The sequence below is a fragment of the Lissotriton vulgaris genome, unplaced genomic scaffold (genome assembly GCF_964263255.1).
Source record: "Lissotriton vulgaris unplaced genomic scaffold, aLisVul1.2 SCAFFOLD_620, whole genome shotgun sequence".
NCBI lineage: Eukaryota > Metazoa > Chordata > Amphibia > Caudata > Salamandridae > Lissotriton > Lissotriton vulgaris.
In genome coordinates, this window is record NW_028253177.1 from 451,815 (window position 1) to 468,168 (window position 16,354).

The following is a 16,354-nucleotide window of genomic DNA, read 5'->3' on the forward strand; positions in this document are numbered from 1 at the left end:
GTCCTTGTCCCACTCCGTTTGCGCCTCTTCTGCCTCTGTAAGCCGTCGTTCCGCCATATCCAGCCTCTCCGCGTGTTTGTCCACTCTCTCGGACATGCGGTCCATCCGATACGTCAGTGCATCAAGTTTGGTACTAATCTCTGACATGCTGCCTTGCAGGCCTTTCTCCATGGACCCTAGCATGTCACGTATCTCCGCACATAGAGAGTTCTCGGATGTGGTAGGGTGTGGAGGGGTGGCTGGAGTCGCCCCCTCGGCCCCCTTCGCCATCCTCTGGTCAAACGACAGCTTGGGCTGTGTCCTGTCGCCTTTCACCATGGTGGTCCTAGTGGACATACAGCTGTCAGGTCCAGGGATGCGCAGTCCACCACTCGTGGTGTGCGGTCAGGTTCAGTAGGGAGTGCAGCAACGCGGGATCCCCCTGTCCAGTGTGGCATGCAGCCGGACTGTAACCCAAGATGGCGGCTGCTTGCTTCGGGATGCAGATATGGCCCTCCGCAGGAAACCACCTCTAGCAGCGCCCCCAGTAGTCTCCGAGTCCGGTGGTCAGTTAGCTTGCCGCAGCGCTGGGGGGGAGCAGGGCACTCACCACTCCTCCGGTGTTCCTTCACTATGCGGTGCGTGGCGCCGGGATTCGGCGGGTGGTGCGTCTCACCATTGGGGAAGCAAATATCCACAAAGCCTCCCTCCAGTGCGTGTGCACTCCGTGCCTTCTCCCGCTGCCTCAGGGAGGTATCGTCACCAGGCTGGAGCCGACCCGCTCCACTGTCCCCCAGCACTGTCCACTATCGGGTCGCCCGACCGGGCGTCCTTGCAGGTGGTCGGGACCCCCTCGGCCGCACACGCCGCACGCACTGTGACGCAGCCCGGCCTGCCGTCCAGGACAGGTCGGGGATCGCGGCCTGGGTGTTTCCGCTCCGTCCGCCTCGGTATTTAGGTTCGCCGCGTCGGATCTCCGTACGGCAAAGGGGCCGCCGACTGACCGGAGCCCCGTCCAAAGATCTGTCACTGATATCGGTGCCGGCAGGGCAGTATCAGGATGGTTTTGCAGGGTTTTAGCGGGTTGCCGGTGAGGAGCTCCGCACTCGCGCGTCTCACATGGACGCCGGCTAGCTCCGCCCTCCCCCCACCCTATATTTCTATCCTAGAAGCATTAGTCTCCCCAAATAATATGTAATAATCACATGTGAAACTCAATGGCAAAAAGTGAAAATAGAAACAAGCCAGCAAAAGGAGTGAATGAATGAATGAATAAAATATTTAATAGAGCGCACGATGGCCAAGCGGCTTCCTGGCGCTAGGGACCTGATCAAGAACTCGGCAGAGGGGACCCAGGGGAGTTTAAGAGGGGAATGCCTGAAGAAAGAGGAAGGTTTTAAGGGCTTTGCGGAAGTGGGAGTAGATGGGAATGGAGCGAATAGAGAGAGGAAGGCTATTCCAGAAGTGGGGGGCAAGGACTGAGAATCGAGTTCCCCCCGTTCTGGATTTGCGGAAGCGAGGGGTGTGAAGAAGAGAGAGAGAGGAAGAACGGAGGGTGCGAACAGGGGCATGAGAAGAGACAAGAGTGTTGATGAACAAGGGTGCGGATCGAGAGTGAGCCAGGAATGCTAGACAGGCCAGTTTGAAGAAGGATCTGAAACGAACAGGGAGCCAGTGAAGTGATTTAAGAGCCGGGGTGATATGAGAGGATTTAGGGAGGGAGAGGATGAGACGAGCAGCTTGGTTTTGAATGGCCTGTAGGCGGCGAGATTCGTAAGCAGATATGCCCACATACAGGCCATTCCCATAGTCAAGGCGAGAGATGACGAGGGCCATGACTATGGATTTAAGAGCATCAGTGGAGAAGAAGCGGGAGATTTTCCGAATTAAACGGAGGGAAAGAAAACAGGAGGACACAACAGAGCTGATCTGACTGTGCATGGATAAGTCATGGCTGACTTTGATGCCGAGAGTGCGGACAGAAGAAGAGGGAACAGGGGGGGGACCAAAAGAGAGGGGCCAATGTGCGGGGGTCCAGGGGTTAGAAGGGCCACCAGTGAGAACAAGTTCAGTTTTATCTGGATTGAGCTTCAGTTGGTTAGCGCACATCCAGTCAGAAATGAAAACTAAGGTGGAACAGAACTTGGGAAGAGAATCAGGAGTGGAAGAAAGATCGAAAACGAGCTGAAGGTCATCTGCGTAGTTATACACAGAGACCCCCAGCTCAAGAAGAGAAGTGATGAGGGGGTGAATATAGAGATTGAAAAGGAGAGGGGAAAGAGAAGAGCCTTGGGGAACACCACAAGTGACAGGACGGGGAGGAGCGGAAAAACCGGAGAGATGAACTGCCTGGGACCTATCCTGAAGGAAGGACGCCAGCCAGGAAAAGGCCACGCCCCGAATGCCCGCTGCGCTGACACGGTCGAGGAGGATGGCATGGTCAACCGTGTCAAACGCAGCGGACAAGTCGAGAAGGACCAGAGCTTGGGGGAGATTGGAGTCGGCCTTCCCCTTAAGCTCGTCCAAGACTGCGAGGACCACCATCTCCGTGGAGTGGCCCGGGCGGAATCCTGCCTGGTGGGATGCAAGGAGGCCGTTCTCCTCAATATAAGAGGAGAGGCAGGAAGTGACATGAGCCTCGAGGATCTTGCCGAGGTAGGGAAGGAGAGAGATGGGACGGAAATTGGAGGGAAGAGAGGGATCTAGACCAGTTTTCTTTAGAATCGGAAGGACTATGGCAGATTTGAAAGAGGAACGGACGGATCCGAGAGCCAAAGAGGAGTTGAGGAGGGCAAGGGGAGGTCCAGAGCAATTGGTGAAGAGGGTTTTAAGAATGCGTGCTGGCGCGCAATCCGTGGGGGAGCCAGACTTGATTTTGATCAGGAGTTTTAGAAATAGTTCAGTGGAAAGAGGAGGGAAGGAAGAAAAAGAGAAGGAAGGACAGATGGGAGGACAGGTGGGGCTGGGTTGAGGCAGTGTGGGAATGTTGGCTTTGATCTTTACGATCTTGTCGATAAAAAAATCGTTAAGTGAAGAACAGAGGGACTGTGAGGGAACCGGGCTGGGGGTAGAGCGATCAGAGGTGGCAAGATTGTGGACAAGAGAGAAGATTTCACTGGGTTTGTTAGTCGCGAGAGCTACTCTCTCAGAGAAATAGGCGGTTTTAGCCGCCAGGATCGCTTTTTTATATTCAGCAAGGAGTGATTTGTATTTGGCGCGCAACAAGGGGCAATAGTTCCGTCTCCAGTGACGTTCCGACCGCCTTAGGTCGAGTTTGAGAGTTTTGAGTTCTGGAGAGAACCATTTGTGCGCGTCATGTGGACGAATCGCCTTGATCTTTCTGAGCGGAGCGACAAGGTCGCAAGAAGAGGAAAGCCATGTGCCAATGGCATTGACCTGAGAATCAAGAGAAAGATTGGTGAGGATAGGAACAGATGAAGCCAAAGTGAGCGAGAGGGAGTCAAGGTCCGTTCGATTCCAATTACGGGCTGAGATGTTCTTAGGGAGGAGAGGCTTGTCAACCACTCCCAGGTGGATGGTGAAAGAGATGGAAAAATGATCCGACCAGACGCATGGGGAAATAAGAAGGGATGAAACAATGGGGCGGGAGGACCAGATTTGGTCCAAGATGTGACCCTGGACGTGAGTGGGGGCTGAGATATGAGAAGTGAAATTTAGGCATTGAAGAGTGCCTGCACTTTGAATGTAGAGTCCATTTTCTTTTCTCTTTCAGGGGCTTTGTATTGTGCAGAAAAGCTGAACATGAAGTCAGTCCTTTCATAATGGTCTCTGTTGCCACATGCGTGTTCTTTCCCCCAATCCCAGGTATGGTGAAGACTGTCTGCAGCAGGAGTAACCTCTACCCCCAATGACTTAAGGTGTGCTAGATTCTTTGATGCCTCGTCGGTCGGTTTTCGTAGTGTACTTTGCGGGATGAAGATATTTCATCAGACGCCCTTTCAATCCCCCGGATGCGTCAGCTGAAAACATTTTAAAGGAAATATCTTGACCCAGCACAGTGGAGCAGAGGTCCTATCCTCCACGCCCATTTGTAACACTAATAGCAACTGTGAGAAAGTGCCTCATTTGGCATGGTTAGCCCCTGTTTTTTGCTGCCAGGTTTTGATGTGGTTCCAATTGCAGTGCTTTTTCCTGTGCCAGTGCTTTTTCCCAAAACAAATCCACAATTGCTATGTCTGTCCCCTGTAAGTCCCTAGTAAATGGTACCCTGGGTACCCAGGGCCTGGGAGCTGAAGAGGGTCCCCTCGTACCCTCCTCAGTGGGACCATGCCACTGCCCTTGCAGCTTGCATACCCCTGTGAAAGCGAAAACAACAAGGTTGGCATGGCATTCTACCTGGGGTCCATGCCAGACAACACTGCCTGAAGGTATAGGTAAGTCACCGCTCTAGCAGACCTCACAGCCCTAAGGCAGGGTGACCCATACCACTGGTGAGGACATATCTGCTTGAGCAGATACGCCCCTACACTATTAGGGTCCATTCTTTAATATTGTAAGCGCCAGTGAAGCCAGAGTACATGGGCTGGAAACTCGACAGCTCGATTTCCACAGCACCATGATTGCTTCCCTGAACACAGGGGTGTTTGGTACCAAACTACTCCTTTCAATATATCCACACCAATGCCACTGTGAGATTTATTATACCATGTACTCAGAGGGCACCTCAGAGGTGCCCCCTGAAAACCTACCAATCCTGGTGTGGTTTCTGACCGGCTGTAGGCATTCAGCCTCCACCAGACATGTTTCTGGACCCCTGGGTGGAGAGCCACTTCTCTCTTGGACCAGAAACAATGCACATCCTGGGCCAAGGTGTCACACGTCCTCCCCCAGGATGGGCCAATGCTTAAAGGGGAAGCTTCAAAGGCCTGCCACCTTTGTAATATTCAATCCCGTGCCTCTGCTGCTAACAGAAGATGGCAGCCTCCGGTTTACACCTTCACTTCATGTGGGAAAACCAGTGGAAAAACTTAGGAGAAGAAGAGATGTGCCCACCTCTGACAATCCACCTCTCAGGTGGGGGAGGCGGAGTGGAGCACATCTTTCAGTCCTTACCTTCTTGAAGATGGGTAGACCCGCCAATCAGGGCTAGGTCTGTGCACACTCCCACAGGAGGGTGGCATAATAGATGGTGTAGTCACCCCAGGCAAGGTGCCAATTGGCCCTACCTGCTACTCCCCTAAAATGCCCCTAGATTTAGTATTTAGGTGGCTCTACCAGTCCTGAAAATTGGATCTGCGATGACTTAAGAAGAATGAAGAGGTCCCTGCAGAGAAGACTGAATACGACGACTGCCTTGGCCCCGTCCCTACTAGCCTGTCTCCAGATTCTGTGAACCCGCAACCTGTCTTGCAGCCGGTGACCTCTGAAAACTCTGGGAGGACTGCTGCCTTTGAAAAAGACTCCAATCGCCAGCTGAGAGTGGACCTGTCCAGAAGAAAACAACCCCAAGGGCTCCGGATCCAGCTGGAACCGTGATCCCTGCACCCGACGCCCATGGCCCGAGTCTGAGTGGCCCACCTGCCCAGTGAAGTCTCCCCAGTGATTCAGACCTCGAATCCAGTGTTCGCTGACCGCTCCCTCCAAACCTCCAAGGCGATGCCTCTAGACTGAATCCAGAGGCTCTGCTTGACCGTGACTGGCTCAGGTAAGAAGACTTGGAAGTTGAAAGGCACCCCTGCAACCGGAGCCCCTGGGCCCTGGTGAGCTGAACCAATTGTGCCCCTATGACACTCTGCCTCTCTACTTACCTCTCTGTAGTTGGTCTCCCTCTTGCAACCTCCAGTGAGATGCCTGCAGCCTGTTTGTCAAAAGCTCCAAACTCCATTCAAAAGCATTGGGCACCCAGCGCTGATGTAGCATCCAGCTGCCCCTCTGCCCCTGGTGGTGTATGCTTGGGGCTGCTTGGGACCCCCAAAGCTTAGCCTCTGCAACTGATCCACTTACCTGCAAGCAGTTTGGCTCCAGGCACCCCCAGTCTCTATTGAAAAGCATTGGGCCGAACTCTGACTCTGACCTCTGCACTTGGCCGCCCCCTTGCTGCTAGTGGTGCAGTGTTGGTACTCACCTTACCTGTGCTCCTTGCTGACCTCTGGGCCTGAATACTGGATTTGTAAGTGGGGAACTTACCTGTTAAACTGCATTATGGTTTTCACCATAGGGAACATTGAACTGCTTCAAACATATTGTGAATGGCAACTTTTAAAAGCGAAAAGTATTTTTATTTAAAAACGTACTTACCTTTTTGCGAAGATCTTGGTCACATATTTTTCCAAAAGTGGTGTGGATCTTCTTATCGAGCCGTGTGCCCATTATTGGTCAATGTTGTGCAATAAATGTCTTCCACTCCTCTGTGTGAGGCCTAAGGCTGCTCACCCACACTCCCACTAATAGAGCACTTTGGGTTTTACATTGAGCCCCGTACACTTTTGGGGAACCCCTGATCTCTGTGCATGGAATGACCACGGGCATACCATATACAAAGCCAGATTCATACAGCGTCAATGTACATTTGGAAGGGCTTCTCTTAGTGAACCCACCTCGGCACAGAATTTGACTTACTTCAGTCACATCCAAGAATCAGCAGAAACATAGACAGTGCCTTTAACCACTTTCTCCAGGAAACATAAATGTTACTTCTCTCTCAGAAAAGACTGTATGCGTTTTCGTGGGCAATTTAGTTGGAGAAACAGCACAGCGTGAAAGTTAAGAGACTGAAGGTACTCGGAGGAACGCAAGTGAGGAACCACTTTGTGACCATTGTAAAGTTCAACAATACTGACATGAAGTGTAATGAAACTGAAACAAACATTTCATATCCTTTTGCAGAGATCAGCACCCTTCTGGTCTGAATGCTGGTAGCATAGCTTGGCAGGAACATGTCAGGGGAGCGCCTGTACTGCTTCCAGATGGTTTCATCTGTCAGCAAAGACCATGCTCCTCCCCCTTACTCAAAGGCGCAACTAGAGCCAAATTTCGAGGGGGGGGGGGGGCTACAAATATTTTCAGGGGGGGGGGAGACTAATTCTTCTTCCAGCAATACGCAGAGTGGAGTTGCAGGAGCTCTAACATGGGGTGAAAAAGCAACAAAGCCTCACTAACAAATAAATGGCCTTTTAAAGACCTGTGAAGTACTCATGTGCGGCGGCAATAAGACGGACGCTAGACCTGCTGGGCTACAGCAGCTTAAAAACTGTCTGTGTGAGTGCACGGGTAGCTGTCTCAGCCTGGGCTGACACCCACAACGGGGTGTGGGGGGGAGAGAGGGGGAGGCTGAAGCCCTTTGAGCCCTATGGGCGTTGTGTGCCTGCCCTTACTCCAAATGAGCGCTCATGTATGTGCTTCACAGAGCTCGAATCTTTTACATTCTTAGGAGCCGAAATAAACTATCCTACTGATGACCTCACATGAATTGATGTCACATAACATTTGACTATGATAATGTCAGAGGAAGAGATATTAGTGAAATTATAGGAATGATGAGTACACAGGTAAAATCCTAATCATTAATACAGACATCAAAATTAACATTACACGGAATGTATAATCTGTGCAGCCGTCAAGGTGAAATATTGAAAAAGTAGTGATATCAAAATGTAGGACAGTGGGTTTGCTGAAGTGAATAGTGTCTCCCTCTTTAGTTGTAAGCGGCTACTCCGCACACAGTGGAAGAACCAGCAAAGTAACATATGGAGTACTAGGCCCGTCTCCCAGTGATAAGATTCAGCAAGGTGTGAGTGAGACTTCCGCACAACCTCTAAATGTGTGAGTGTCACTCATGATGAGTGAGACTTGAATGCTCTGATGTGTGCCTGTCGGATCTGATGTCACTGCGGAGGCAACAAATGCAACTTGCTTGACAGTGCTACGAAGCCCTCCTGCACCCGCACATTGATAGTGCGTGGTCGAGGAATGACTTATGCCAGGAGAGAGGGTTACCACCTGGCTGGTATATTATAGGCGTGGCATGGCCAGTATTTTAATGTTCCGGCCAGTACAATAAGTAGGAAAATAACCTAACGCTGGTATTGTTTTCTTCAATAAGTGAAAAGTTAAAATATCAAATATAAGTAAAAATCACTTGTTCAATGTGTTCTAGAACTGCCTTAATGAATCATGACTCATAGTTAAAATAAACAAAGACAGCAAAACCATGTTAATAAATAATACAAACAATTTTACACAAAGTCTTATTGAAGAATAATATCCGAGCCTTTGCAAACTCTTAAAACATGACCAAGAGGTGGTAACTCTAATAAGAGCCTGTATGAAGGAGTCTGGCATTAGTAGTGCTGGAATACCCTCTCATCCTCAGGCCCGGCACCGTTCACTCACTACCACGGGACCATCCACTGAGGGAGAAATCTGTGAGAGTCAAACCTGATTTTTCTGTCTTATGAAGTTATTGTGCCTACAATCTTCTTAATCTTTCTTTATTTTATACGTGAAACTTTGAAGGGAGTGAGGTGGTAAACAATGCAGACAAATGCCAAACTTAGTTTGGGGCAAACCGTTGAAATGCTGTTTGAGTATACACAGCTCTAACAAATATAAAGAACTACCCATAGAAACAGGGAAATTAGAAAAACGCTGTCTAGATTTATTCTAACAGTGAGTTGCATACACATTTTCATCTATTTAATGAAATTCAGGCTGTCATTTCAAATTCAGTCCTAGAGACTGGAGGTGGCGGTTCCATCAGCGGCCACCAGAGGGCGCTCCTCGCCTGCTGACGAAATCCACTGAGCTGCACATTGGGTGAAAGCGAGAACAGTTTCCTCTTCCGGGTCAGCAGCGGCAGAGACAGCACCAGCAGCGGTGGTGACATCATTTCCTATCTCTCCTCGTGTGCTGCAGAGGAGGAAGGAGCCCTGTCTGGAGTGCAGCTACCTTCATCACCCCCTCAGACCCCAGACCTGCCCCAGGGGGAGGAGAGAGCCTGGGCATGTCTGCACAGTTCTCTGCTCAGGTAGGAGATTGTCAGCACCTTCTGCTGTGTTTGTAGAAATAGACTGTATAATCCTGGAGGGAATCTCTGCAGGAGCCGGACTGAGCTGGGCTCTTCTATCCGGGGGGCCCTGGGGCTAAGCTGGGCTCTTCTATCCGGGTGCCCTGGGGCTGAGCTGGGCTCTTCTATCTGGGGCCCCTGGGGCTGAGCTGGGCTCTTCTATCCGGGGACCCCTGGGGCTGAGCTGGGCTCTTCTATCCGGGGCCCCTTGGGGTTGAGCTGGGCTCTTCTATCTGGGGGCCCCTGGGGCTGAGCTGGGCTTTTCTATCCGGGGGCCCTGGGGCTAAGCTGGGCTCTTATATCCGGGGGGGGGGGCCCTGGGGCTGAGCTGGGCTCTCCTATCCGGGGGCCCCTGGGGCTGAGCTGGGTTCTACTATCCAGGGCCCCTGGGGCTGAGCTGGACTCTTTTATCCGGGGCCCCTGGGGCTGAGCTGGGCTCTTCTATCCGGAGCACCTCGGGCTGAGCTGGGCTCTTCTCTCCAGGGGCCCTTGGGGCTGAGATGGGCTCTTCTATCCGGGGGGCCCCTGGGACTGAGCTGGGTTCTACTATCCAGGGCCCCTGGGGCTGAGCTGGACTCTTCTATCCGGGGCCCCTTGGGGTTGAGCTGGGCTCTTCTATCTGGGGGCCCCTGGGGCTGAGCTGGGCTTTTCTATCCAGGGGCCCTGGGGCTGAGCTGGGCTTTTCTATCCGGGGGCCCCTGGGGCTGAGCTGGGTTCTTCTATCCGGGGGCACCTGAGCTGGGCTCTTCTATCCGGGGCCCCTGGGGCTGAGCTGGGCTCTTCTATCCGGGGGTCCCTGAGCTGGGCTCTTCTATCCTCAGGGCCCTGGGGGCTGAGCTGGCCTCTTCTATCTGGGGGCCCCTGGGGCTGAGCTGGACTCTTCTATCCGGGGGGCTCTGGGGCTAAGCTGGGCTCTTCCATCCAGGGCCCCCGGGGCTGAGCTGGGCTCTTATATCTGGGGGTCCCTATGGCTGAGCTGGGCTCTTCTATCTGGGGGCTCTGGAGCTGAGCTGGGCTCTTTTATCCAGGGGCCCCTGAGGCTGAGCTGGGCTCTTCTATCTGGGGGCCCCTGGGGCTGAGCTGGGCTCTTCTATCTGGGGCCCCTGGTCCTGAGCTGGGCTCTTCTATCCGGGGGCCCCTTGGGCCGAGCTGGGATCTTCTATCCAGGGGCCCCTGGGGCTGAGCTGGGCTCTTCTATCCGGGACCCCTGGGGCTGAGCTGGGCTCATCTATCCGGGGGCCCCTGGGGCTGAGCTGGGCTCTTCTATCTAGGGGCCCTGGCGCTGATCTGAGCTCTTCTATCTGGGGGCCCTGGGGCTGAGCTGGGTTCCTCTATCCAGGGGGCCCCGGGGCTGAGCTGGGCTCTTCTATCCGGGGGCCCCTGGGGCTGAGCTGGGCTCTTCTATCTGGGGGCCCTGGGGCTGAGCTGGGTTCCTCTATCCAGGGGGCCCTGGGCCTGAGCTGGGCTCTACTATCTGGGGGCCCGTGGGGCTGAGCTGGGCTCTTCTATCCGGGACCCCGAGGCTGAGCTGGGAACTTCTATTCGGGGCCCCTGGGGGCTGAGCTGGGCTCTTCTATCCAGGGGCCCTGGGGCCGAGCTGAGCTCTTCCATCCAGAGGCCTCTGGGGGGCTGAGTTGGACTCTTCTATCCGGGGCCCCTGGGGCTGAGCTGGGCTCTTCTATCCGGGGGCCCCTGGGGCTGAGCTGGGCTCCTCTATCGGAGGCCCTGGGGCTGAGCTGGGCTCTTCTATCCGGGGGCCTCTGGGGCTGAGCTGTGCTCTTCTATCCGGGGCCCCCAGGGCTGAGCTGAGCTCTTCTATCTGGGGGCCCCTGGGGCTGAGCTGGGCTCTTCTATCCGGGAGCCCCGGGGCTGAGCTGGGCTCTTCTATCTGGGGCCCCTGGTCCTGAGATGGGCTCTTCTATCCGGGTCCCCTGGGGCTGTGCTGGGCTCTTCTATCCAGGGGCCCCTGGGGCTGAGCTTGGCTCTTCTGTCCGAGGACACCTGGGGCTTAGCAGGGCTCTTCTATCTGGGGGCCCATGGTCCTGAGCTGGGCTCTTCTATCCGGGGGCCCCTTGGGCTAAGCTAGGCTCTTCTATCCGAGGCCCTGGGGCTGAGCTGGGCTCTTCTATCCGTGTGCCTCTGGGGCTGAGCTGGCCTCTTCTATCTGGGGCCCCTGGGGCTGAGCTGGGCTCTTCTATCCGGGGCCCCTGGTAGCTTCCCTGAGGAACCCCCTTGTTGTTCACAGGATGTCTGGCATAGGGGTGGAATACACATCCGGCCTCCTGTAGCCTGTTCCATCCCATTTGTCTCCACGTCAGAGCAGGAAGGTGAAACAAAAAGATCCTCTTTTCTTGTTGGCGACTGCTGCAAATTACAAAAAAGCTCTCTTGCTGATTGGAGACCGGTTGAAAGGCAAATTTAAGAAAGGTCCTCTGGTTTGGCTTATTGTAGAATCCTGCCAGTTGCACCTCGTGTGACGATGGAAGAGGGTGTGACAGACATAATTTCACAGAAGAGCTCCGATCGGCAATTCCAGTGCTTGGTATCTGAAGAACCCATTTGGGCCCTGCATAAAGGCATCCTTTGTGACCCAGTGAACTAGCTCACCTAATGCCCATCACAATAGAAACTGTAAGACCTACAATCTAGTGGAGCAGAACACTTGTTGGCTTAAACTATGCAAAGATACCATGACTTGGTGTGAATCTGTACCTATAGTATACAAAGCTAGCCTCTGCACCTGAAATTACATTTTTTGCGTCAGACCCTCCTAGTGCCTGGCCTGTGTTATTGCATTGTTTGCATCAGATTCTTCTAGTGCCTGGCCTGTGTTATTGCATTGTTTGCGTCACATTCTCCTAGTGCCTGGCCTGTGTTATTGCATTGTTTGCATCAGATTCTCCTAGTGCCTGGCCTGTGTTATTGCATTGTTTGCATCAGATTCTCCTAGTGCCTGGCCTGTGTTATTGCATTGTTTGCATCAATCCTAGTGCCTGGCCTGTGTTATTGCTTTTTTTGCATTAGATTCTCCTAGTGTGTGACCTGCATTATTGCATTATTTGCATCAGATTCTCCTAGTACCTGGTCTGTGTTGTTGCACTGTGTGCTCTCCATTTGTTATGGTATTATTCTAGTAGTTGCAGCTTTTCTAACAAAGTACCTTTAGTCCCAATAAAGTGTATCTTACTGCACGGTTCCTGCAGCAGTAATCCATTAACTATTTATGTAGAAAACGGCAGCACAACATTTCTTCCAGAGATATTTAGGTCAGAAATAGTAAACAGCTAGGTAGGTATGATGTAAAACAAACTGGTGATTGAGGTTTTAAATAAAGGAGCTGTTGTGATAAGCAGACAGCAACACCTCCATGTTGAAACAACAGAAGTAAGACAATGGTACATGTTATGAAAAAATGGTTGATTAACATACAGTTCTGTGCGGTGTGTCATTATTTGTTCTTGTCTTCCAGTCTATTGGGATTTTACGAACTAACTTTGAGCGTGGAGCTTCCTCGAATCTCAGAGACAGGCAGTTCCAAAGATGGTAACAGAGAACGTTGAAAGATTTGAACCTGGATGCTGGTAGATGGTTTTAAAGATTGGAGTCTGGATTGGACTACAAGTGCTGGTAGATTGATTGGTAGCTCCTGGAGGGTGTTTAATTGGTCTGTGTGTTTGCACAGCTGTCCAGGAGGTGTAAGAAATGTCAGCAATTTACAAAGGGCTTGCTGAGGACTAAGACCGCCAAGCTTCATGCAATATGGACTTGAAGGTGTGTGTTTGGGCAGGATTAATTGGATTCTGATAGCAAAATGTATGACCTTGTCCAAAGAGCATTGATGTTACCAAGGATCACCATATTCTGTTACAACAGATAGAGTAAGTCAATGTACCTCGAGGTTCTTGAAAAGCTCTCTGCACTGTGCTGGTACAGTCCGTATGTTCACTAGTTGCCATTTTCAAGGGGATGTGCAGAAAGAGCAGTTGTATTCATCCTTGGAATCTCTAGCTTCAGTTCTTGTAGTTTTGCAGTATGTGGTGGATGCGGTAGAACTGCATACATTTTCCACGGAGCTCAGAAAATCCAGATTGTCCTTCATTTCACAGCTTGAGCCCTGTGGCTTGACCAGTAGAATTACAATAAAGAAGTTGGCCTAGGCCAGTTGTACCTCACACAACCTTTGAACTGCCTGGAAGGAAGATCTGCACAAGGCACCGCTGACAGAAGTCCTTGCTGGCGGTGGCCTCAAAGCAGTGAGAGACCCACAAACCACACGATCCTTCAAGCCCAGCTGGCCACAGTCAACAAAGCCACAAGAAGCTTGATCCAGGGCCCTGGAGCTGTAGTAACACGTTACCAGCAGAGCGCAAGTTTGACACAGTGATCATAGCACTGGGGGAACCAGGAATAGACTGATAGGGATAAAACAGGCAGACAAAGTCCAAGCTAACAGAACATCACATCAGCGGAATAAGTATGTTGTCAAGTCGTTCCTGAAGCCACTATGACGTTACTGAGGGAAGGGTTGAGTCGAGGAACAAAAAGAAGAAAATTCAGTTTGTGATACCTGCAATCAGTGAAGGTCCTCCACCCTCATCCAGCCCTCTGGAAGAGAGGACAATAGGTGAGGCCTCAGGTCACTGAAGGTCCTTCACCCTCATCCAGCCCTCTGGAAGCGAGGACAATAGGTGAGGCCTCAGGTCACTGAAGGTCCTTCACCCCCATCCAGCCCTCTGGAAGCGAGGACAATAGGTGAGGCCTCAGGTCACTGAAGGTCCTTCACCCCCATCCAACCCTCTTTAAGAGAGGGCAATAGGTGAGGCCTCAGGTCACTGAAGGTCCTCCACCCCATCCAGCCCTCTGGAAGAGAGGACAATAGGCGAAGCCTCAGGTCACTGAAGGTTTCCACCCCCATCCAGCCCTCTGGAAGCGGGGACAATAGGTGAGGCCTCCACTCACTGAAGGTCCTTTACCCTCATCCAGCCCTCTGGAAGCGAGGACAATAGGTGATGCCTCAGCTCACTGAAGGTCCTCCACCCTCATCCAGCCCTCTGGAAGAGAGGACAATAGGTGAGGCCTCAGGTCACTGAAGGTCCTTCAACCTCATCCAGCCCTCTGGAAGAGAGGACAATAGGTGATGCCTCTGGTCACTGAAGGTCCTCCACCCTCATCCAGCCCTCTGGAAGAGAGGACAATAGGTGAAGCCTCAGTTCACTGACGGTCCTCCACCCCCATCCAGCCCTCTGGAAGAGAGGACAATAGGTGAGGCCTCAGGTCACTGAAGGTCCTTCAACCTCATCCAGCCCTCTGGAAGCGAGGACAATAGGTGAAGCCTCAGGTCACTGAAGGTCCTCCACCCTCATCCAGCCCTCTGGAAGAGAGGACAATAGGTGAGGCCTCAGGTCACTGAAGGTCCTTCAACCTCATCCAGCCCTCTGGAAGCGAGGACAATAGGTGAAGCCTCAGGTCACTGAAGGTCCTCCACCTGCATGCAGCCCTCTGGAAGAGAGGACAATAGGCGAGGCCTCAGGTCACTGACGGTCCTTCACCCCCATCCAGCCCTCTGGAAGTGAGGACAATAGGTGATGCCTCAGGTCACTGACGGTCCTCCACCCCCATCCAGCCCTCTGGAAGAGAGGACAATAGGTGAGGCCTCAGGTCACTGAAGGTCCTTCAACCTCATCCAGCCCTCTGGAAGCGAGGACAATAGGTGAAGCCTCAGCTCACTGAAGGTCCTCCACCCTCATCCAGCCCTCTGGAAGAGAGGACAATAGGTGAGGCCTCAGGTCACTGAAGGTCCTTCAACCTCATCCAGCCCTCTGGAAGCGAGGACAATAGGTGAAACCTCAGGTCACTGAAGGTCCTCCACCTGCATGCAGCCCTCTGGAAGAGAGGACAATAGGCGAGGCCTCAGGTCACTGACGGTCCTTCACCCCCATCCAGCCCTCTGGAAGTGAGGACAATAGGTGATGCCTCAGGTCACTGAAGGTCCTCCACCCTCATCCAGCCCTCTGTAAGCGAGGGCAATAGGATATGCCTCAGGTCACTGAAGGTCCTCCACCCTCATCCAGCGCTCTGGAAGTGAGGACAATAGGTGATGCCTCAGGTCACTGACGGTCCTCCACCCCCATCCAGCCCTCTGGAAGAGAGGACAATAGGTGAGGCCTCAGGTCACTGAAGGTCCTTCAACCTCATCCAGCCCTCTGGAAGCGAGGACAATAGGTGAAGCCTCAGCTCACTGAAGGTCCTCCACCCTCATCCAGCCCCTTGGAAGAGAGGACAATAGGTGATGCCTCAGGTCACTGAAGGTTCTCCACCCTCATCCAGCCCTCTGTAAGCGAGGGCAATAGGATATGCCTCAGGTCACTGACGGTCCTCCACCCTCATCCAGCGCTCTGGAAGTGAGGACAATAGGTGATGCCTCAGGTCCCTGAAGGTCCTCCACCCTCATCCAGCCCCTTGGAAGAGAGGACAATAGGTGATGCCTCAGGTCACTGACGGTCATCCACCCCCATCCAGCCCTCTGGAAGCGAGGACAATAGGTGAAGCCTCAGGTCACTGAAGGTCCTCCACCTGCATGCAGCCCTCTGGAAGAGAGGACAATAGGCGAGGCCTCAGGTCACTGACGGTCCTTCACCCCCATCCAGCCCTCTGGAAGTGAGGACAATAGGTGATGCCTCAGGTCCCTGAAGGTCCTCCACCCTCATCCAGCCCCTTGGAAGAGAGGACAATAGGTGATGCCTCAGGTCACTGAAGGTCCTCCACCCTCATCAGCCCTCTGTAAGCGAGGGCAATAGGATATGCCTCAGGTCACTGACGGTCCTCCACCCTCATCCAGCGCTCTGGAAGTGAGGACAATAGGTGATGCCTCAGGTCCCTGAAGGTCCTCCACCCTCAGCCAGCCCCTTGGAAGAGAGGACAATAGGTGATGCCTCAGGTCACTGAAGGTCCTCAATCCCCATCCAGCACTCTGGAAGAGAGGACAATAGGTGAGGCCTCAGGTCACTGAAGGTCCTCAATCCCCATCCAGCCCCCTGGAAGAGAGGACAATAGGTGAGGCCTCTGGTCACTGACGGTCCTCAATCCCCATCCAGCCCCCTGTAAGAGAGGACAGTAGGTGAGGCCTCAGGTCAAATGAAGTTCATTTGTACTTCTGGTCCTTCAGTGACTGAGAGGTAAGAGACGGAAGCTAGCAGTAGGGGTAGTCAGTGTGGTCATAATAAATAGCATACCAATAAGTTTCCCCTTCTCTCTTCACAGACCTTGGTCCTGACGAGAACTCATTCATCTATATGAGTTCGAAACGCGTAGACTTTTCAAGCCTTAAAAACCAAAAAACCTGTGATATTT